Here is a 23,880-nt window from a genome sequence, read left to right on the forward strand (position 1 = left end):
GAGGATTTGCTAGCATCACTTTCTGTTACACTGATAGAAGCCTCTCTTGGATCAAAGAGTATTTTGTCAGTGAAGTAGTATAAGTTGAATACAGCTGGTCCTCTATAGGTGTTGACCCTGCCCACTAAGCAATAAATTGATCTGTCCTACAATTTAAACAAATATTTCTGTTGTGACCTGTAAGTAGACCATTACTAGATAGAGTCTCTGACTGCAAGTAAATGGTTTCTTTAATGGTGTGGGAACTTATTAACACGTTGTGTTATTATTAATAACTGTTTGGTTTTGTAGAACTCGAGAATCAAGGTCTCAGATATCTAATATGTTGGGGTCATTATGTATTACAGCATATTAAAAATTAGTCATTTTGTAAAGAGCCTGATTATTTGAAAGATGTTGTAAATACCTGGATGGCCATGCTACGTTTTTAATATATACATGGTACTTCCGAGCAAAAATGATCCCACAGTGCAAAGATAAAGAAAATAACCTTATGAAATACTACTTAAAATATTCCTAACAGGTCTGCTTCTGAATAGCATTTAGAGTATGCCGAGTACTTGCTATTACAAAGGGAAGTGCCCTAAAGCCTTCCTGTCTATAATATGCACACGGTTGATATTCATAAGCACACTAGGGACAGAAAATGAGATGCTATTTCCTTGGCATTGATTCTTCTTTTTTGTGACCCCCCCTTGCCTTTGTTCTGCTCATCTTTCCTGTACCCGTCTATGTCAGTTTTCCTTTCCTTTGATTGTCCTATCCCATACCCTACTTGCTGTATCACTAAATCTAATTAAAGTCTCGTATTACCAGGCTGTCGTTAATATTTCTGGTCTGCTTTCCTAGCTGTTTGCAGCTAACATATTGGCAAAGTCTGGAGCATCTTATTAAAGGAGTAGAACAGGCATCAGTAACCTTGAGGGTTCAGCATATTTTCTCTTGTATCTAATCTGCAGTAACATGCTTTCTTCATCGAAAGCTTTATATTTTGACTACTTATATAGGAAAGCATGTGCAAAATGCTAATGTTCTACAATAGGAATGAAAAATTATTTATAAATCTGTAATCTCTCAAAGGAAAAATTATGCTAATTTAATTGTAGTTGTTTACTATTAAATTAAAGTAATATTTTGCTGTAAGCAAAATGGCAAACTTATATATTCTCATTCAGATCTGTGTGTTTCTTCTCTGTTTTCTTTTGCTTGTTCAAATTGTTATTTCCAGAATCTTGTATTCTTTGTAAACAGTACTGTTCTGAGGAAACTATAATGCACATTGAGCAGGAAAAAAAAATATTTTGGCTAGATCCTTTGGAAATTATAGCCTTTGATAGGATATTTTTTTAGGTGGCTGAGGCCACTTGATTTTTATGCAAGGCAGTCTACAAAATTGATTTACCCTCCCACATGAGAGCAAAATTATTGAGTCTCTGAAAAGGTAAGGGCATATTTCCATTCATAAAGCTATCCCAAAATGACTTGTCACTGCAAATAGGCAGAGATTAAGATGAAGCAGAAGTATTTCTATAGAGTACTCAGGAAAAGTTTTTATCCATTACTTACCAGTTTCAAGGTTTATATATTTTCACCTTTGATTATTTCATTGCAGTCACTTAAGAATTCTCTCAGATACACTAACTCAATTGATCCTGTAGAAAGGATGATGTAGATCCTGCTTTAGTCATTTTTTTAAAAAAGTGCACCTTTCCCCCCTTTCTTATTAATCTGTGCCAGAAATTAAAGTGACCTCATTAGCTGTTAAATTTCAGTATGCTTTCAAGTCCTTTGATACTTTTACAACGAAAATCCTTCATGGCATTTGAAATATACTTCAAGTATCTTGGTTTCAGGGAGGTCCATAGAGCAGCGACATTACTAGAAATCAAAGGAATGAAATTAGATTTAGCTGACAAACATTTTGCAGAACCCTTTGTCAAACTGGATGAGCTGGACTCCATAATAGTCTGGTTAGTTATTTCCATTATTCAAACTGAAGCCAGCTAGCTTCAATTTTTTTGGCACTGTAAAAATACACTTCATATTGTATCAGCTAATAAATAAAACAACAGTGGACAGAGACATACCCTATTGATCAATAAAAAATGTATCAGAACATTGCTATTTCATTGAATCACAGAATTTTAGAGTTGGACAATCTAGCCCAATCCCCTACCATACAAGAATATACAACTACACAATTCCTGAAAAATGCCCATCCATCCTCTTTTAAAGACATCTAAAGAAGGAGTCCATTACACTCAGAAGTAATCAATTCCACTGTCCAACAACTCTTGCAACAGTTTCTTCATAATTTTCTAATACAGCATGGAACCAGTTTTTCTTACACCATCGCCTGGTGTGTATTTCATAATTTCTGTTTCTTAGTGCTTTATGATTTTAAAGAAAAGCATTCTGTAAGTAGATTAACATATCATCTGCAAATAACTTCAATTTGTAATCTTGGCAAGAGATTATTCAACAATGTTAATTATAAGCTATATACGCAAAGCTAAGATTTGGCTCTGCTTACTGTAATTAGAAGTAGAAGCCCATTATTATTATTATTATTATTATTATTATTATTATTATTATTATTATTTTAATATTAATACCATTGTTAATACTCATTACCTGTAGTCAGTTTCACTTGTGCTATGTCCTATGCAAATAGTATGACTCCTAATATGATTATATATTTCAAAGAAGAAAGAAGGCAACCAGATATCTGCAATACACACACACGCACACACACATACACACACACAGGAAGGCATGTCATGTACTGTATGACAAAACCGGGCAATTCTTGCTACTACTTAACTTGATAAACAGTTTTGGAAGGAAGAGGCGGGGGAAATAACTTTCCTTGCTATCACTGTATAGAGAAGAGTCACAGTTCTTACTTTTCTTTTTTTTGCAATCTTAAGCCTCTATTGAAGTCTGCCACAAACTGTTTGTAAAAATAGTGGCCTGAATGTTATTGTTAATCCTAATTAAAGTCAAACCATTGAATCAATGAAATTTACCTTTGTGTTGATTCAGCACTTAGCTACAGATTCATAGGATCTACTTTAGTTGTGATATATGTGAACCAACATAATTCCACCCAATCACTTTAAAAATTAAGATGATGAAACAACCATATATTACTATTCCCCATTGTACAAACACTTGAATTGATAGTTTTTCATACAGTAAAGATACATCCATGTTCACACAAACATTAGTGTTGGGATTTTTGTCATTTTCTCCTCCTGAAGCCTTCTGCAGTGCTAAAAATGTATTTTATTGGGTATTGCAGCCCATTGGTGCAGGTTTTAGAGTACACAGGAAGTTGCAGGAATGGTGGGGGGTCATTTTCCTCCTGGTTCCACTGGGAGAAATAACTTCAGCCTGCATCTAGCTTGAAAATCTTATGCTGAATACCCACTGTAAATGAAAATGGATTTTTATCTTCTGATCTCCAGTAGGCCGTAAGGATTAGTGCACCATGATAAAAGGATCTGGTGGCAGGGTCTCTTGTCTGCCGTCTCTTTAATGCATAATTTACCTGCTCTTTTTCTATTAACCTTGACTTTTGGAACTTGTTTCTGAACTTTGATTAATAGTTACAGTATATATATATTGTATAATAATAATAATAAGTTTTATTTATAGACCGCTATTCCGCTTTGATCATAGCGGTGTACAAGTAAAAAAATTGCAATGACAACTACAAAGTACAATCAAAATATTTTAAAAAGAAATAATTGATATTAATTAAAAAATAATGTTGTCTTCCAGGCGAGGCCTGTTGTTGCTGGCCTGCCTCTCTCCCCCTAAAGATGGTGGTCAGGAGGAGGGCTCTTTGTCTTCAGGCCAGGCCTCTCTCCCCTCAAGATGGTGGTCAGGAGGAGGGCTCTTTGTCTTCAGGCCAGGCCTCTCTCCCCCTCAAGATGGTGGTCAGGAGGAGGGCTCTTTGTCTTCAGGCCAGGCCTCTCTCCCCCTCAAGATGGTGGTTGGAGGCGGGCTCTTTGTCTTCAGGCCAGGCCTCTCTCCCCCTCAAGATGGTGGTCGGAGGAGGGCTCTTTGTCTTCAGGCCAGGCCTCTCCCCCCTCAAGATGGTGGTCAGGAGGAGGGCTCTTTGTCTTCAGGCCAGGCCTCTCTCCCCCTCAAGATGGTGGTCGGAGGAGGGCTCTTTGTCTTCAGGCCAGGCCTCTCCCCCCTCAAGATGGTGGTCAGGAGGAGGGCACTTTGTCTTCAGGCCAGGCCTCTCTCCCCCTCAAGATGGTGGTCGGAGGAGGGCTCTTTGTCTTCAGGCCAGGCCTCTCCCCCCTCAAGATGGTGGTCAGGAGGAGGGCACTTTGTCTTCAGGCCAGGCCTCTCTCCCCCTCAAGATGGTGGTTGGAGGCGGGCTCTTTGTCTTCAGGCCAGGCCTCTCTCCCCCTCAAGATGGTGGTCGGAGGAGGGCTCTTTGTCTTCAGGCCAGGCCTCTCCCCCCTCAAGATGGTGGTCAGGAGGAGGGCTCTTTGTCTTCAGGCCAGGCCTCTCTCCCCCTCAAGATGGTGGTCGGAGGAGGGCTCTTTGTCTTCAGGCCAGGCCTCTCCCCCCTCAAGATGGTGGTCAGGAGGAGGGCTCTTTGTCTTCAGGCCAGGCCTCTCCCCCCTCAAGATGGTGGTCAGGAGGAGGGCTCTTTGTCTTCAGGCCAGGCCTCTCTCCCCCTCAAGATGGTGGTCAGGAGGAGGGCTCTTTGTCTTCAGGCCAGGCCTCTCCCCCCTCAAGATGGTGGTCAGGAGGAGGGCTCTTTGTCTTCAGGCCAGGCCTCTCTCCCCCTCAAGATGGTGGTCAGGAGGAGGGCTCTTTGTCTTCAGGCCAGGCCTCTCTCCCCTCAAGATGGTGGTCAGGAGGAGGGCACTTTGTCTTCAGGCCAGGCCTCTCTCCCCTCAAGATGGTGATTGGAGGAGGGCTGTGTGAACGATGATTGAGGTGAACTTGAACCTTTCCCTATGTTTAGGGCTAACTGAGGACAATCTACACTAGGAAAAGGACAAAACATGCAGTTCTGTTTAAGGAGTCATAGTATTACATGTGCACTGGCTGTTGTATCCTTAAAATATTTTAGGAACAAGCATCAATTTTAGTATATTTTAGCATTTGAATTACATTACAAATCAGAGACGAATGACCAACATGATCATGTTTTTGACGAGGAACGTTGTAGGGAGTTGGTTATGTTTAGCTAGGAGAACAGAAGACTGAGGGATGACATGATAGCCATATTTAAATATATGAAGGTTTGTCATTGTGCAAGATGGAGTGAGCTTGTTTTCTGTTGCTTGAGACAGTAGAACACAAACCAGTGGATTCAAATTACAAGACGAGATTTCAACTAAAGATTATGAAGAAACTGTTGCAAGAGTTGTTGGACAATGGAATTGATTACTTCTGAGGATAATGGGCTCCTTTTTCAGATGTCTTTAAAAGAGGCTGGATGGGTATCTTTCAGGAGTTGTGTAGTTGTATATTCATGTATGGTAGGAGATTGGGCTAGATTGTCCTTGTGGACCCTTCCAACTCTAAAATTCTATGATTCAATGAAATAGCAATGTTCTGATACATTTTTAATTGTTCAGTAGGGTATGTATCTGTCCACTGCTATTTTAAAAAAAATAAAAATAAAATGCTTTTTAAAATAAAAATCTTAAAGCCAGGTGTTGAATCTAGTACATTTATATTAGGGAAAGCAGAGAAATTGTTCTTCTGTGTGTTCTTTATTTCTTTGCACATGTGTGATTTAGAAGTAGATTTTATTCTCTGGTTTTTGAGCATTCCTTCTTCTGTAAATATACTGAAGGAGTATCCCAGAAGTAATACATAATATTAGTCTGGTTTATGTAAGCTCTTTCTATTAATTGTTAAGTGCGTCCCTTGAAAGAAAGTCAAGTTGCTCATAGCCACCTTTTTGTTTCCATTCTATTTGCCAAACTGCAAACCGTAAACTAGCTAGTTTCTCTTCCTATTTAGGTTTATGTTCCTAAAGTATGTGTCTTACATGAAAATGACTTATGCATGATCTGATGTAGATTATAATTCTTTAGAAAGATATTCTTTGGAATGATACTTCTTGAATGGAAATATTAGATATCTTACACTACACCATCATTCCCCTTTTGTTAAATATTTTCCAGTGATTATGGGTCAAGTTAATTGCTCTCTCTCTCTCTCTCTCTCTTTCTCTCTCTCTCTCTTTAAAAAGGAAATTACCTCATTTTAGGATCAAACCAGATACCTACTTGCTATATTTTTAGAAGAAGCACAGCCTTGAATTGTGAAAGTTTTTTGTCATAGTATATGATACTGCTCACTTAACTATTTTGCATTTAATATGGTTTGTTTTATTATTGGTGTTTGGAAAATGAACACAAATTTAATATGCAAGTCTTATTGCTGAAACTTGCATTACTGAAGAAATCCCATTCTGTTTTGGGAGAGAAAATGGGTTTATTGCAGGGAATATGGATTCCCTCAAGTGTCTAGTTAGACCCAGAGTTGGTAGGCAGAGTGTCTAGCAAGAGTGACTTCAATGTGAGACGATTCCTCTCAGTTGCTAGTTCTGCCTCAATTATCAGACAGCAGGTTTTTGTCATCTGTGCGGTAGTGTGGTTATTTCTGAGAAGGAGACAGCACCAAAGAAAGAAGTACATCCCTGAGGGGAGATGGCATTCTTCTCTAGCTATTGCTTTCCTTCCTCCTACACAGAATAAAAACAACAACAAACAACTAGTGATAAAATGAAAGGCTGGTGCATATTACTGTGTCATTGCACATTCTTACCTTTTTGCCTTCAGTTATCAGAGCAGGCTTTTTAGCAATATACTCACAATATTCTGCAACCGGACTTGTTTATCTTGGATCAGCCTTTTTAGTCATCAAAGCACTTGTAGAAAGTGTGAGATGAATCCTTCCTGAATCTTCGTTTGCGAAGAAAAGCCAGAGATTCTGTTATAGGTGTTCCATTCACATAAATCAAACAGGTAGCATTAACTTTCATACTGGGTGAGTGGATGGGTACAGTTGTCTTGTTGTGGTGTGGTGGTGTGACTTTCTGACCGAGGATTGCCATCTCATGGGGTTTTCTTGGCAAGATTTGCTCAGAGGGGGATTGCCTTCATCTGATGCTAAGAGAGTCTGACATGCCCAAGATCACCCAATAGGTTTCCATGTTGAGTGGGGATTTGAACCCTGGTCTCTGGAGTCATACTCTATTGTTCAAACCACTGAACCATGCTGGCCTCAAAGTGCTTGCCCACACCTCTTCCGGCCAAGATGGCGAAGCGCTAGCAGCAATTCAAGGTAGCAGGTGAATTAGCTGTGCCGTTTGCAGGGTTTGTGGAGCAAGGAAAATTGTTCCCCCCGTTAAAGGGGACTCAGGTGGGCTCACGGGGTCCTCTTACAGCGATTCTAGCCAAGATTGGAGCAAAAAATCTCCAGCCAGGGCGAAAATCAGCTGGAGGACGAGAGCAAATCGCGCCTGCAAACAGGGGTCCAAGCCAAGCCTCGCCAAGCCGGTTTTAGGGGGAAGGAAGAATAGAGTATATAAGTATGGTTCCGGAGGGAAAAGTTCCTCATCTCTAAGACCTTGTCGGAGGTTTAGAGGCTTATAAGGAGAAAAGTAAGAAGAGGATTAACAACTAAGATTGTAAGATTGGAGGACACAAAACGCTAAGAGAAATAATAAAAACAAGGCGACGGAGAAGGCTCGACCGGGTGAGTGGAGAGAAAAGGAGAGAAAGGTTTAAACAACGGCGAGTGAAAACTAGAAGGTAAAAGGACAAATAAATAGGCGATTTTGCAAGGAGGAAGGAAAAAACAAGTTAAATTAAAGGAGAGACCCCATATGGAAGTGAAGAAAAAAAGAGTAAAGGAGGAGGAGGAGAAGCAGACGACAGCAGACAAGGGAGAGAAAGGAAAAAGCCAAGGGAGAAAAAGTTGGACAGAGAAAAGTAAAAGGAACTTGATGAATCAGTAAAGTTTGGACATACCGGACTTAAGCAGTAAGGGAGGGAGATTGATTGTGTGCTGGTTGGGCTCGGCGTTTTCAAGGTCAGCAACAGCATGTAAAACAGGAAATTGAGAGAGGAAGAGAGAGGAAGAGAAGGACGGGAGGACTAACAAAGAGCAGTAGCAAGATAGGCAGCTACAAAAGAAGAAAAGAGATACTTTGTGAAGAAACGACACCCAGTGGACAGGAGGTGCAATTACAAGAAAGGAACAAGGAAGTGCAACAAAGGGAAAAAAGAAGAGGATAACATCTAAGAGAGCACCAAGTTAAGAATAAGACAGCGCCACCGTGTGTTGAAAAGGTAACATTACAGAATTTACTAATAAAACCAGAATAGTGTTAAATAAAAATTATAAATAAAATGGAAAGACCAGAAAGAACCATTGTGACAAGGGGAAGTGAAAAAGAAAAAGAAAAGAAAATGATGCAACAAGCAGAAGCAAAGCAAAATCCACCAAGAAGACCCTTATTAGAAATAAAAACAATGGACCCTAACTGGAGGGTATTAGAAGCAATTCAAAAAATTGAAACCAACATACGACAGGAAATTAAAGATTTGAGAGATGAATTAAGACAAGACTTTAAGAGAGAGATAGAGGAACTAAAAGACACTATTAAAGGGATGCAAGAAGACGTAAAAGAAATAAAGAAGAAAACAAATAAATTGGAAATGAAAACAGAAGACTTGGAAAGAGCGACACAAGAACTAGCCTTGGTACAAATGCAAGAGAAAGATCATAATAAACTGAGAGATCTTAAAGATAGGAGGAAATGCATCAAAATTCGTGGCTTAAAAGAGAAATTTAATGAAAATCTGTATGAAAAAGTGGTGCCAGTGCTAGCAAAGCTAATTGAGTGTACACCTGAATATCTTGACCTTGACATAGATAAAAATTTTAGAGTGAACTCGGCGGCAGCTAGAAACCAAAATTTACCCAGGGACATTGTCGTTTACTTTACGAGGGAGAGAATCAAAGACAAAATCATACAAGAAAGTTATATGAAAAAAATTACAATAGACGGAATAGAATTAAAAATCTTTAAAGATATCCCGGGCGATATTCTTCGACGGAGAAGAGACTACGCAAACCTAACAAAAGCACTACAAGAAAGAGACATAAGGTACAGATGGGAGCCGATTGAAGGAATTTCTTTCACATGGAGGCAGAGGTTCTACAAAATCGACTCTATAGAAAAAGCGAAAGTGTTTTACAATAGATGGTTGAAAGAAGATGAAAAAATGAGTAAAGATTTGAATGAAGAACAAATGAAGAAAAAGAAAGATCAGAAGAAGAAGGAAGATCAACATATAGAGAAGAACCAAGCAAACGGAGATGACAAAGAAGAAGCTCGAAGGAATCAGAAAAAGAATCGGAAAAAGGAATAGAACCAGATGAAGATATACAAATGTTGGGAGCTGTGGGAGGTGCTGATCTGGAATGGGAAGATGAGACAAGATTAACGCAAGAAGATAATGAATTGCTGATTGAGTGGAAAAAAGACCGGGAAAAAGAGGAAGACAAAACCAACAAGGAAACAGAAGGAACCTAGGGTAAACAGACAAACAAATAGTTAATCAGAAATGAAGTTCCTGTCATGGAACATAAAAGGCCTAAATTCGGTGTACAAAAGGAAAATAATCTTTCATGAATTAGAAAAGCTAAATTGGGACATATGTAGTTTACAAGAAACCTGAATAAAAAAGAAAGATGAAAAATACCTTAAAAACCCAAAATTAGGAGATGTGTATATTTCAGGGGGAGGGAAGAAAAAAAGGGGGTAGCAATTTACATAAAGAACAAAATCCCAGCTAAAGAAATAATAAATGACAAAGAAGGGAGGTATATTGGATTAGAAATTGTGGTTAATGGGGAAAAAACATTGGTAGTAGGAATTTATGGTCCTACAGAAAATAAAACTAAATTTTATAAAAATTTGTGTAAGGAAATTAAAAAATTAGATTATGAGATACATATAATAATGGGAGACTGGAATGGGGTATTAGATCCACCAATGGATAGGAAGTCATCAAAAAAAATAAAGGACAAACAAGGTAAATTGCCTAATAGCTTTTTTGAAATGATAGATTTGTTGTCATTAGCAGATGCATGGAGATATAAAAAAGGTAACTGTAAAGACTACACTTTTTTCTCACAACCACATAATTCGGTGTCGAGAATCAACATGTTTATAATTTCGAGAAACCTATTGGAAAACATTAAAGAAACTAATATTAAAATAAATAAGAATTCAGACCATAATCAAATCTGGCTGGAGCTGAAACAAAAAGAATTTGATTTTAGATGGAGAGTAGATGACATGCTATTGAGAGATAAAAATATTCAAAAAGAAATAAGGGAACAATTAAAATTCTTCTTTAAAGAGAACACTGAGAAGGATACAAAAATGAAAATAATTTGGGATACGGTTAAAGCAGTAATGAGAGGATATCTGATTAAGAAAAAATCAGAAAGAAACAAATCAAGAAAAGAAAGCATTAGACTGATCTCAGAGAAAATACAAGAAAAAGAAAAGGAAAAAATTAAAAACCCTAATAGTAAAAAATTAATTAAGGAAATTAAAATATTAAAGAACCAACTTAATACAAAAATGACAGATGAAATAGCCAAAAAGATGAAATTTGCTAAACAAAAATTCTTTGAACATGGAAATAAAGCAGGGAAATTCTTAGCATATAAAGTAAAAAAAATGAAGGAAGAAAGACAGATAGTAGAAATGATAGAGAATGAAAAAATTATAACGGAACAATCCAAAATTAGGGAAATCTTTCTAAAGTATTATAAAAATTTATATGGAGAAAATGGGGAGGGGAAAAATAAAAAACATAAACTCGAAACATATTTAGGGAAAATAGGGAAAATCGAAATGGATGACAAAATCAAAGAAAAGATGAATCAAAAAATAACAAAAGAAGAGATAAGAGAGGCCATAAGGAGAGGAAAAAAGGGTAAAGCTCCAGGTCCAGACGGATTCACTTTAAATTTTTATAAAATTTTTGAGGAAGAATTAGTTGAGCATTTAGAAAAAGTCTTTAATAATATATTATTGGAAGGAATACCTGAAACTTGGAAAGAAGCAAATATTACTCTCATATTAAAAGAAGGGAAAGATCCAAAATAACCACAGAATTATAGACCTATATCATTACTAAATACAGACTACAAAATATTTACCACAATCCTAGCAGAAAGATTAAAAATAATACTTAAAGATTGGATAAACAAAGACCAATGGGGATTCCTCCCAGGTAGGCAAGCTAAACAAAATATAAGAATTATAATTGATTTAATCGAGTATTATGAAAAAAATCCAAGCAAAGATGTGGCAATGATTTTTTTAGATGCAGAAAAAGCATTTGACAACCTGAATTGGGAATTCTTGATAAAATTAATTAAAAAATTGGAATTAGGGGAAAATATAGTAAAGTGGATAGAAGAAATATACAAAAAACAAACAGCAAAAATATTAGTAAATGGAATAAGGACAAAAGACTGTCAAATAAATAAAGGTACTAGGCAAGGGTGTCCACTATCTCCACTACTATTTATACTATGTTTAGAAATATTATGTAATGAAATTAGGACAAATAAGACAATACAAGGATACAAATTTAAAGGGAATGAAATAAAGATCAAAGCATTTGCAGACGATATAATGTTGGTGATGGAAAACCCTTTAACAAATATACTCAAAACCATGAAAATAATAAATGAATTTGGTGAACAAGCAGGTCTAAAAATAAATAAAGAAAAATCAGCTATGATTACTTGCAATATGACTAAAAAAAACCAGGACACACTACAAGAACTAGTCGGAATTAGAATTCAAAAAAAAGTTAAATATTTAGGAATATATATCACAAAGAAAAATAATGAATTATTTGACAATAACTATAAAGCAAGTTGGCAGGAAATAAAGAAAAATTTGGAGAAATGGTCAAAACTACAATTACCATTATTGGGAAAAATAGCCCTAATAAAAATGTCAGTTTTACCCAAAATTTTATTTTTATTTCAAAATATACCAATAATATACAATAAAAAAATCTTCACGACATGGGAAAAAGACTTTAAAAAGTTCGTGTAGGCAAGGAGGAAGGCAAGAATCAAATGGACAACAATGATAGATAGTAAGGAAAGAGGTGGCCTAGGGATCCCAAATTTTAAATTATATTTTGAAGCTTGTTGTTTAGATTGGATTACTAGTTGGACAGAATTGAAGGACGAAGACTTATTAAATTTGGAAGGTTTTAATTTGAGATATGGTTGGCATGCATATCTGTGGTGGGACAAAGTTGATTTAAATAGATAATTTAAAGACCATATTTTAAGGAAAACACTATGGCAAGTTTGGAATTTATATTAGGGAAAATTATATAGAGCAATGCCAGTTTGGGCGTCACCACATGAAGCAATACTAAAAAGAGGTAAATTAGAGGGAAAGGAGTGGATAAAATATAAGGATATCTTGAAATTAATAGATGGAAAGCTAATTCTAAAGACAAGAGAGGAAATATGCAAGGACGGACTAAATATAAACTGGTATTTATATTATCAATTAACAATGAGATATAGAATAGATGAAAAACAATTTGGAATAACCTCAAATAAAACAGAATTAGATGAGATAATATTAGACAAAGGAAAAAAGAAAATATCTAAATTCTATAAACTATTATTAAAGCTAGAATTGGAACAGGAACAAATTAAACATCATATGATAAAATGGGCGCAAAATTTAGGTAAGAATATTCAATTGGAGAAATGGGAAAGAGCGTGGGGGCAAGATCTCAAATTCACCTTATGTGCAGATATTAAGGAGAATTACTACAAAATGCTATACAGATGGTATATAACACCAAACAGATTGGCAAAAATCTACAAAAATGAAAAAAGTGAATGTTGGAAGTGTGGAAAAAGTGTAGGTAGTGTATTTCATATGTGGTGGACATGTCCCAAGGTGCACAAATTTTGGATAGAAGTACATAAAAGAATAACTAAAATACTGGAATCGAATTTTACAATGACACCGGAATTATTTCTATTAAACATAGTGGAAAATAAAGAAATCAGGAAAAAATTATTATATTTAATTACAGCGGCCAGAATTATACTAGCTAAATTTTGGAGAAGTAATGAAATACCAGAGATAGAAAATTGGATGGAAAAAAGTCTAGAAATGATAGAGATGGAAAATTTGACAAGAAAACTGAAAGAGGATACTAATGAAGAAGAAGATCAGATTTGGGAAAATCTGAAAAAAATGTATATTATGGGGAAAGCTAGTTAGTGCAAGTGTTTTATGTAGGATAGATAATAGCGGGAAGATGATAAAAATCGTCCTGTTATCTGATAAGTGGAATAGAAATATACAATGTACAATCTTTGACGACCAAGCTGGAGAGTGGTTATTACTAGTGAGGCAAAGGAGTGGAATGTTATTTTTTCTTTTTGAGGAAAGTAGATGTTATAGCTAATATAAGGAACAAAGTGAGTAGAATAGTAAGGGGGGGTGGGTTTGAAGGGGGGAGGGTTTGAAGGGGAAGGAGCGAAAAGACAACATGGCATGTATTAAGATATCGTTTGCCCCTTTTAATTTGCAAATAATTTTTCAATAAAGATTATAAAAAAAAAAAAGTGCTTGCCCACACTGTGTGCTTTCCATGCTAACCAATAGGAGGCATATTCTTTGAAGAGTCTTTGGTGGAAGCATCTCCTGCTTCCTCTCTCAGGTCAGTCTTTCTGACTTTTACACTAGAAAATTTTGTAGAATCTAGTGTTTGGCCTCTACATCTTGGCTTTTGTTTGAAAGCCTTGGATGTTTTTCCTTATCATCGGCAGGCTCATGATCTGGGGCAGAACCGTGCCTGAATTTGTGTCCTGGAGTGTGTGACCTGTGAAATTCTGGTCCATTATGTAGTTCAGTGCTATGGAAAAAACATATATTAAGTGTAGAAACTATTCACATAATAATTATTCTTAAAGATGCCCCCTTTTAATCTGTGCTCCTATAAATATATGGCTGTTTTTGGTTGCACTTAAATCTATTGCTACCCACAATCTAAGCACGGTGAAATGTTAATATAGGAGGGGGCTTGAGATAATGATCTATCTATGGGGCTATTTCCCCACAGAATGTACTCCTGGTTATTTTCAGGGATAATTCCTTATCCTTCAAAATAGCTGCCGTGTTTCTCAACAGTTCCTGCTAATTTCATAGTCAGTGTAACCCCTTTGTGTATGTTTATTAACTTTTGATATAGTTCTGCCTGCAGGGAAGAGGATGTTTTCTGTTGGCTTATATGACTCTGGAAGCAAATCTTTTAAATTTTATTTGTAGTCAAGTCCCTCTATGCCTCTGTTATTTCTCTAAAAATATTCTTAATTAAATCCATTACATTTTAAATTGACCAATTCTCATGCCAGTGTAGATCTCTGAAATCGTTTTTAGACTGTCCTTTTGTAGGAAACACGCTGTCAGTGTTCTGCAGTGGTAGTGACCCTTACAGCTGCATTTTCTGGCCATGAATAGATATCTGTTCTGAACAGTTTCCATGGCATGTTTCCTAGTTGGTTCTATTCTAGATAATTTTATGCCATCTTAACCATGCTAACCCAGTTTCTTTATGCGTAGACTAAAGTATACTGGATAGACTAGGCAGCTCTATGGCCCATGCAAACCAGCAGTCAAGTGTAAATGTACTTGGTATCAGCATAATCTCCTTGGAATCCTATGTACCCCCTGGAGCAAAGCTGAAAAGAAAACAGCAGTTCAAAATTCAAAGAACATAGCAATGCCAGCCACTTTCCCAGTGACCCCGGGAACACTGGCAACATAATCTAGTCATAGAGTGGCTTGCTAATAATGACCCTCCATTAGCTGTGCAGCTGACTCAGACCCAGTGGGGATGTCACATTACCCAACCACACACAGGGCACAATGTGCCAGTCACAATGACACCACAGCAGTAATCACTGGAGCCCAACCAGTAAGAAATTGGAAGGTCTAATGATCCTGGCACACAAGGGATCAAATCCCCTCATGTCAACTTGCACAGACTACATAATCCTTTTTTGAATTAGCAATAGGAATGGGAGAACAGGAGCTATAGCGTAACACAAGTTTGCCTGGTTTGAGAAGATGTGTAAGAGACATGCAGGGATCCTTAGGACAAATTTTCACATCCTATTGCAGGATCAATATCTCTCTGAAGAAAAGGATCCTTTTGCCAGCAGAGGAAAGGGAAGAAATAAGACTAACAAGAAGGGAAGCCTTGACCTAAACTATGTGGGTACCTGCGTCTTTACGTTATTGTAGATAGCTCATAGCATAGAGCACTGGAATAGTTGCATGAGAGCAGTAAAGGTGTTTGTTTATTTTAAATTAATGTGTTTTATTTAATTTTATATTATATCATTTATTTAATTAAAATATTTATATCTCACGCTTTATCTGAAAATCTCATTATGGCTTACAGTAACATCAATTTAAAAGAATAAATAAGGTGTGATATATATATCATCGCAATCTTAGAGGTGATCTCTAATTAGAAAGATTCCCATACTTGAGGCTCCGTTAATGCTGTTCTCATGCCTTTTGTATGACCTGTAGTTAGAGAGTGAGCCCTGATAGAGTGTAGGCCTTCAGCACTCCTGCTTATTTAGATGCCAGTTGTGAATGAGAAGCAGGGGTGGGGATCTTTTCTCTTATTAAACCACATCCCCAACAGAACAACAGAATGAAGGCTTTTATTGAATAGTATTAGGGATGAAGGAGGAACCAAGGCAGAAGATCCAGGACTGCCAACTTTCACTGTGACTGAAAGCAGCAGAACAGAGTTACTTCATTGATCCATTCCCATGCTAGCTATCACCTCACCTGGTAATCATTTAAGTTACCTTCGTATAGAAATATGTAGAAATCTTAGGAGTTAACATGGTTGATTTTTTAAAAACAACAACACATTATTTATTTATTAATTTATTCATATAATACTCATCTATTGCCTTTTGCATCAACAGCCATATTATTCTATTCTAATGTAGAGGTGGGGAGACTGCAGTCTGTGGGCTGCATACAGCTCCCAAATCCCTCTTTTGCAATCTTCAGAGCCTCCCACCTCTCAGTTTTCACTGATTTATGGGTGGGATTTGGGTGGGATTTTTTTTGCCTGAAAACTAACCCAAGCTCCCTAGACTGACTGTAAATACAGTAGAGTCTCGATTATCCAACATTCAGTAATCCGACATTCCGGATTATCTGACGTTGGATAGTCCGTGGGCGTGGCTTGGAGCCCTTACCACACCCCCAGCCGAAAAGGGCTCCAAGCGCAGCGGTGCGCACCATCAGGCCCCAAGCACACTTTTTATAGTGATTGCAAGGCTTTTCATAGTGATTGCAAGGCTTTTCTTAGTGATTCATGGCTTTTCATAGTGATTGCTAGGCTTTTCCTATGACCCTCCGGATTAGCCAATATTTTCGGCTATCCGACCATGGGACCGCCCGTTTACGTCAGATAATTGGGACTCTACTGTATGGCATTTTATGTCTCCCACACAGAACCTAAATCTGCCAAACTGGCAGCTGAAAGCAGTGCCATATCTAGGCCACCTACCTGAATTGGGCCAGTGGAGCCCATGGGAAGCTCCACCTTCAGCCACCTCTGTTCTAATGTGTCAATGAAAGTGATAGTTTTTATGCTGTAGATTTTCGAGGCAGCTTTAAGAGACTTTCCATTTGCTGGTATAGCACAGTTATACTTTTATAGTAGCCACACCGTTCAGTGTTTGTTCTTTAGACCCAAGAGAAGTTAATACAATTTTGCATTCTTGGGTGAATAGCATTACAGTATTATGAAATTGAATCACACCAACCATATGACCAATAGTCCCAACACTGAACTAACTGGACTTTAAAGACAAATATTCCTGTAAAGTTGCACAGTTAAAACTCATTATATTTTTGCATTTGGTCTTGGAGTAGTTTTCTCATAGCAAATAATTTGAATTCCTTGAGGGATTAATGCTATCTTTGCAGTTCTATAGACTGAAACAAAGCTGACATGATATTGCACCGTTTCCCTCATGTATGCTCTATGTGGGGTTAAAATCCATTTAGTTTTCCCCTTGTATTTCTTAAGCCTGTTGATAATGTTTTTTTAAAAAAATTTAACTCATTTTGTGATAGCTCTTTTCTTATTAGAGTACAAAAGTCCACATCTCACCACTTTTGCCACAAGACACAGCAAGTAGAAACAAAAATCTATAATTAAATACACTAAAATATGCCAAATACATGAAATCTTCACCTTTAAAAAGTCATGTGATACTAGTGAATCGAGGATTTTACTTTTTCTGCTATTAAGGCCTAAATGGAATTTCTAGTCCCAACTGGATTATGTGACTAGTAGTACACTTATGTGGCCCAAATACCCTAAAGGCATCAGATCCCATTTGATAATGGAATCTAAGCAGGGTCAACTCTAGTTAATATGTGGATGAGTGACCACCATTAATACCAGGTGCTGCAGGCTGTATTTTTGAGGAATGAAATGGCAAAACCACCTTTAAGTATTCCTTGCCTATGAAAACCATGACACTATGGAAACTATAAAATGTATAGCATTACCATAAGTGGACAGGGGACTTGAAATTGCTTTCGCTCTCTCGTGCACACACACCCATGCATTGACACTTAATATAAATCCTATTGATGCAGTGGGTGACGGTCTCCTCTGTTTGGGGCCGGCACTTGGATCCAAACCAATGGCAACATAGAGTAAAAGTGGCCTCAACAACCCTTACCAGCATTTCTACATTAATTTAATCCATTCATTTGTAATACTTTTCAAAATTTTGACTTGCTCTATACAGTCCCAAAAGCTTCTTTTATATGTAGTTAAATTTATCCTCATATGACAAATATTTGTGCATCTTATTTGTACCTATGACAGACCAGAATTGTAATGTAGTTTGGCTGGCCCATCATTTAAAGCACAGGATTGTTAGTACTTGCCATCAGTTCATTGCTAAAATATTCATACTTTCTACAACACATTTGGACAGCCATTTGAGACAGTTCTGATCAGGTTGTGAATATTCTGCTAATGAAAGGGGGCTAAATTTATCATAAATTATTCATAATAAATTGTTAGCTGAGCTCTAATCTCCTCTGCACTGAGCTAGTTGAACTGTATGGATTTCTTCTGTATGCTGCCTTGAGGGTATTTTAATTGAAGAAGGAATTATATAAATGTATAAAATAATTATTCTATGAAATTTCAAAGATCCTGAACAGTAGATGCCTTCTTGAATAATGGATTGATAATATGTGTTTATAAAAAGCCACCATTTTCAATGTATTTGCCAGAACTGGGTATTTTTTTATTTTTAAATGTTTTTTTAAATTTATTTTTATTATTACATTTCTACACAAAATTTCACAGCTTTACACAGACTTCTCACATAAGAACAACAACAATAAACATGTAACTACTAAACATTACATACATGAAATCTCTCCCATTAGTACCCACAACATTAAATGTTTAACACTAGATATACTAAAAAAAAACATATAACATAGAAAGACGAAAACTTCCTACCACTTGTTCTTTCTTTTGTTTATTTCATTTTATTAATAACCGTTTTATCTATCTGCTTTTATAACTGCTGTCTTTACATTTTCTAATCTCCATCGGCATTTTAAATTAACATATCCATTTTCATTCACTTGACCTTCTTTACCATATTTCCTTTGAGTAAACTTATATTTTCTCCAAATTTACATTCTTAACCTTGTATGTTCTCTTCTTCATACTACCGTTTAACATAACTGTGTCATCTCCTATAAATATCATCATTTTCCTAAATCATACATAAAGTTTTAACTTATAATTCTTTATCTTTTAATTATCCCCTCTTTCCAATGCTTTCCTAGAAAATCATAAAATGAGTCCCATTCTGTCTTTACATTATCTTCAGTTTTTTCTTTAATCCAACTTGTCATTATATCCATTTCAGCCATCTCATATACTTTAAACAGCCAATGGTCTATAGTTGGGGCTTTGTCTGCCTTCCAGTGTTATCATATACAATCCTAGCACATGCAAATAGATAAAATAATAATTTCCCAAATAAAAAATGGTGATTCTAGGCAATCCAAATTCAGTGCCAAAAAGTTTAATTTTGTGACACATAAACATTAAGTTCATTGACAAAATTTACATAGTTGCTTTTACTTTTCAGATTGTTTGCCAGTTATGAAAAGACTGCAAAGGCAGACATATCTGAAAACCTCTTACAATCTTGCTCAGTTATCTATCTCTTTAGCCTTTGTGACATCAGCAAACATAAACTTTCTATCATATCTTACCTACTATGACAGAAACATCCTTTAGAAATAAAACTTTTAAACTAACAAAGAAAGAGAAAAGAAAAGAAAAAAGAAGATATTACTAAGTGGCTGAATTCTGTGTCCACTGCTATATTTTATGCTCCTGTATAACTAAAACCCAGAGTTTTGACTTGTCATGCTTGTGATCAGAATAAAAAACACACCTAGTTTGATACTTTAACAAATGCTAATGACATTTGCTAGTGAATTACTTTTGTTTGTTCAGTTTACTTCTGCTCATATTCAACTTCACACTAAAAACTGCATATTTGAAATTATTAATCAATTAAATATTTTGCTATTGAGTACACTGAATATGTATAGATGAAAGCAATATTATACACCAAGACAAGGTCACAGATTGTTCAGTGTTGTGGCTAGGTGCTGTTCCAGGGATGACGTTACCATGGAGAGAACTCTGGTTTCCATGACATTTGCTTCCAGTGTTGATAGGTCTTCAACCTAGGAAGAGTATTGTCCTCTGACATTCAAAGTAGGTCGTGTAATATTATTTCTTTATGAAAACACATGCACTCTCACCTAAATTGCATTGTATTCCTTCCTTCCTTCCTTCCTTCCTTCCTTCCTTCCTTCCTTCCTTCCTTCCTTCCGCTAGAAATAAATAAATATATTTTTATACACACACACACACGATCATGATTGTTCTTTTCAGCATTTCTCTTTTATATAGTGAACAGAGAAAAACAAGACAAGGATATGAGAGACTGGAGAGAGACAATAAAATACGTGTTTTGCAATGTGGTTGCAGTCACATTACTCTTTTAGCCCGGCTACCACGCTGGTCCTATTAATTTAATCTCAGTCATAATACTGAGTGCATCACCTTCTTTATTGTTTGGCCCTCATAATTTGTCTGTATCATAAAGTCTTTTTCCAATGGGATTTTGCAGAATAAAAGCAGTATTGTCCTAGATTTTAAATTCTCCTGTGGATATGGGTCTATCCAATTCATTTTTGTTTTGTGAACCTCCCAAAATCAACATAACAACCCATAGTACTTCTCAGACATTTCTTGGGATGCTTTATTAGACAGTCCTAGTGGCTGTTAGGCTGACCTTTCATTTCTCCTCAACTGGACAGGGATACCTGAAGATCCACAAGCAGGAATTTAGTGATGTGAGCCTGTGAACCTCTTAAGCATCCCCCCATATGTCTTCCTCCTCTGGTTGTGGTTGGGTTTTGCAGTTTGGCCACAGTCTCCCCCCCCCCCCCCAATTGTTGTTGCTGATATATTTGGAAAACTAGACATATCAAAAGAAAGTTTTGAAGAGTATTCAGGCTAAATATTATACAAGTTCTTTCTGTATCTGAAAATGATTTTTCACAAACACTTTTAGCTATGCAGACTATTCCCCACAAGCTATTTCACTGAGTTGTGTTGTAATTGTCAACAGCATTTCTATCAAATGGTCAGTAAACAACCCCCCTGAAAAAAAGGGGGATAGGGAAACAATTGCTGTTTTTGAATTAGACTGTATTCCTCTCTTCTTTAAAAAAAATTCTTCTTTCAAAGTAAAATTATATTTCACATCCTGTTGCTTTTTAAATTCTAAATCTCACATAAAATGAAAGGTAGTCCAAAGAAAAGGTAATTACATTTTTTCCAACTCTTGCTAGCGTAATTATGTAGCATCACCAATTTGAATGTGTCTGACAGAATTTTTCAAAGTTAAAAAAGGGGAGGAGAGAGGAAACAGCAGCAGTCAGAAATCATGCATCCAGGAGAAAGGTCCCTAGAACCTGGACTGCATCACCTTTGTAGAATTTATAGTTAAGTTAGTTATACAATTACTGCATATAGCAAGTTCGATTCTGACTTAGTGCTCCTGTTAGTTTCGCTTCTCTCTTCTCTCACATTCTCTCACTGTCTCTTCTGCTGAAGATTTTGAGTAACCTTTCTACACTCAGTGCTGTGTAGCTGTGCCTAAATCACCATAATTCAAACTCTGGCTTTCCTCACCAGTGTGACTGCTAGTTGTAAGATGGCTAATTTAGACAGTAAATCTGATGGCAAGGACATTTCTTTTATGCTTGTGCTACCCTGAAAAGTACCATGAATATTGATGGTACTACATAAAAAAACAGCTGAACCATTGTGTCTGCTTCAACTGTACAGTTGTAGCCTCCTAGCAACTCTATGATACAGGTTACTAATCTAGATTGGATGTCAAGCAAAACCATAAATCCATGTTTTTCTTTTTAATAAGCCATCCTGGCTACATATGAGTACTCTGCACCCTCTGTCTGGCTGCTTTGCCCTCCCTTTATGGTGAGCATCACTCATTCATACTGTGGTTTATCAAACCAGGATTTTATCATTGTAATGTCTCCAGTTAGTATATATGTGATGCTGATTGCTGAGCTGGCAATGATTTTTGACTCTTGAGGAACATGGTATGTGTTTCTTGTTCTAAAAAGCTCATAAAGCTTTTTTGTGGTCAAGCTGGAAACACTAGTAATCTCTGGGGATTTTCAAAATCAAAATCTACAGGAATTCAATATATTTGTTTATTTATTAGATTTCTGTCCTTCCTTTATTCCAAAGAGCTCATGGTGACATACATGATTTTTCTTTCTCTTGACATTTTGTCCTTACAACAACCCTGTTTCAGAGCATATAAAATTTCCATTTTGTACAACAGCAACAATCTTCCACACAGCATGGATTTGAATATTGGTCACACTAGCTTAGTCTGACATTCCAACTATTATGCCATACTGACTGGCAAACAACAGTCAGTTCTAAAATAGGTTTTCTGGCCAGAATCCTATTGAGTAGTTACAAAGGAGTAACTGAGAGGTACACATTTCTGGCTGTTTTATATTCAGGATCCCTACATATTCCCTTGTTTAGGGGATATATTTGTTGTTCATTTTTAATCGCCCTTGAGTTGATCTCGACCCATGGCAACCCTGTGAATGAGCCATCTCCAAGACTCCCAGTCCTCCACTGCTCTGCCTAGTTCCTGTAAACTCATACCCATGACCTCTCTAATAGAACCCATCTATCTAACATGTGGCCCTTCTCTCTTTCTACTTCCCTCCACCTTTCCAAGCATTATTGTTTTTCCCAGTGAGTCGTGCCTTCTCATGATGTGTCCGAAGTACGACAGCCTAAGTTTTGTCATCTTGGCTTCCAGAGAGATTTCTGGTTTGATTTTCTCTAGGACCCATTTGTTTGTCTTTTTGACTGTCCACGGAATCCTCAGCACTCCTCTGCAGCATTACATCTCAAATGAATTGATTTTCTTCTTTCTTAACTGCCCAGCTCTCACATCCATACATGGTAATAGGGAATACATAGGGATTGTGAAAGCCCTTCAGTCCCCACTTACATGTCAGGAGCCAATGCAGTTGGTGGGGGTTTGTTCCCCTGTTGCTCAGGAAGCATCTGGCTGACAGTCTCACCTCCCCCCTCATGCAAACGATTTCTGAAGTGTGTGGGAATTATAGCAGGGAATCTGTTTCTGCCTGTCACAGTGGGGATTGCTTGTGCAAGAGGGTGGGTTATGTTGATCAGCCACTTCCTGAATAACAGTGGAACAGACCTCTTGTTGATCACAGTGGCTGCTTACTGGTAAGTGGGGATTGAGGAGATCAAGCTGGGATTCACTGTGTAACTACATAACCACTGTGGTTAGCTGTAGTGCATAGAGCATTCTAGCTTGTTCTTAAAATGGTTTGTTTAGTGAGAAGTTCTGTAACTATATCATCCCTTGACAATAAGTGGAATGTTCATATGTTCTCCTCTAAATTAACTCTTCTCCTGTTGAAGAGAAATTTATTCTTTTGGCATTAAGCTAAGTTAAATTTAGTGTTTGCAATTTTAATCTAGATCTGAGCATATGAATTTAATGTAATTACAACTCATCATTTTATAATTATACACTCGAATACGCACTTTGAAAAGATAATGTTGTTCCCTGTATGTTATGTAATGATATTTTTGAGTCTTAAGTCATAAAATAGTTTATTCAAAATATGAAGCCCTTAGAGGATAAGTTTTATTTTCTTATTTATAAATCTGTGTATATTTATAGAATAATACCTGGTGTATCTCCCCCATGTGTGTACTTTAATTAGAAATAGTCTCCTTCCAATAAAAGTGATACCACAAAAACATTCTCAGAGGTCTTGAATCATTCAAAATGCAAACCAAACATCACAGGTACATTAAGGGCTAGGTTTGAGAAGAGTCCCTGGACAATGAACCCTGGCAAAACCTCCTCAGCACTTCCCAGCACCATGCTACTGTCTAGTGTTCCCCTAGCACTGGGGGGAGTCTGCGATGATGACAAGAAGCGTAATAAACAGCTATTAAACTTCTATGGCTTGGGGCCGATAGACAGTCTGGTGAGATGGGTAGGTGGCTGCAGCTGCCACCATTTTTATTTATTTGC

The 23,880-nt window shown here is 36.8% G+C and overlaps 1 protein-coding gene across 4 annotated transcripts in view; it reads left to right on the forward strand.

Moving 5' to 3' along the window:
- Positions 1–23,880, forward strand: part of RNGTT (RNA guanylyltransferase and 5'-phosphatase) — a 200,984-nt gene that overhangs the window by 126,841 nt on the left and 50,263 nt on the right. The window lies entirely within an intron of this gene.

The sequence above is a fragment of the Sceloporus occidentalis genome, unplaced genomic scaffold (assembly GCF_023333645.1).
Source record: "Sceloporus occidentalis isolate IW3139 unplaced genomic scaffold, rSceOcc1.0.p SCAF_6, whole genome shotgun sequence".
NCBI classification, from domain to species: Eukaryota; Metazoa; Chordata; class Lepidosauria; order Squamata; family Phrynosomatidae; genus Sceloporus; species Sceloporus occidentalis.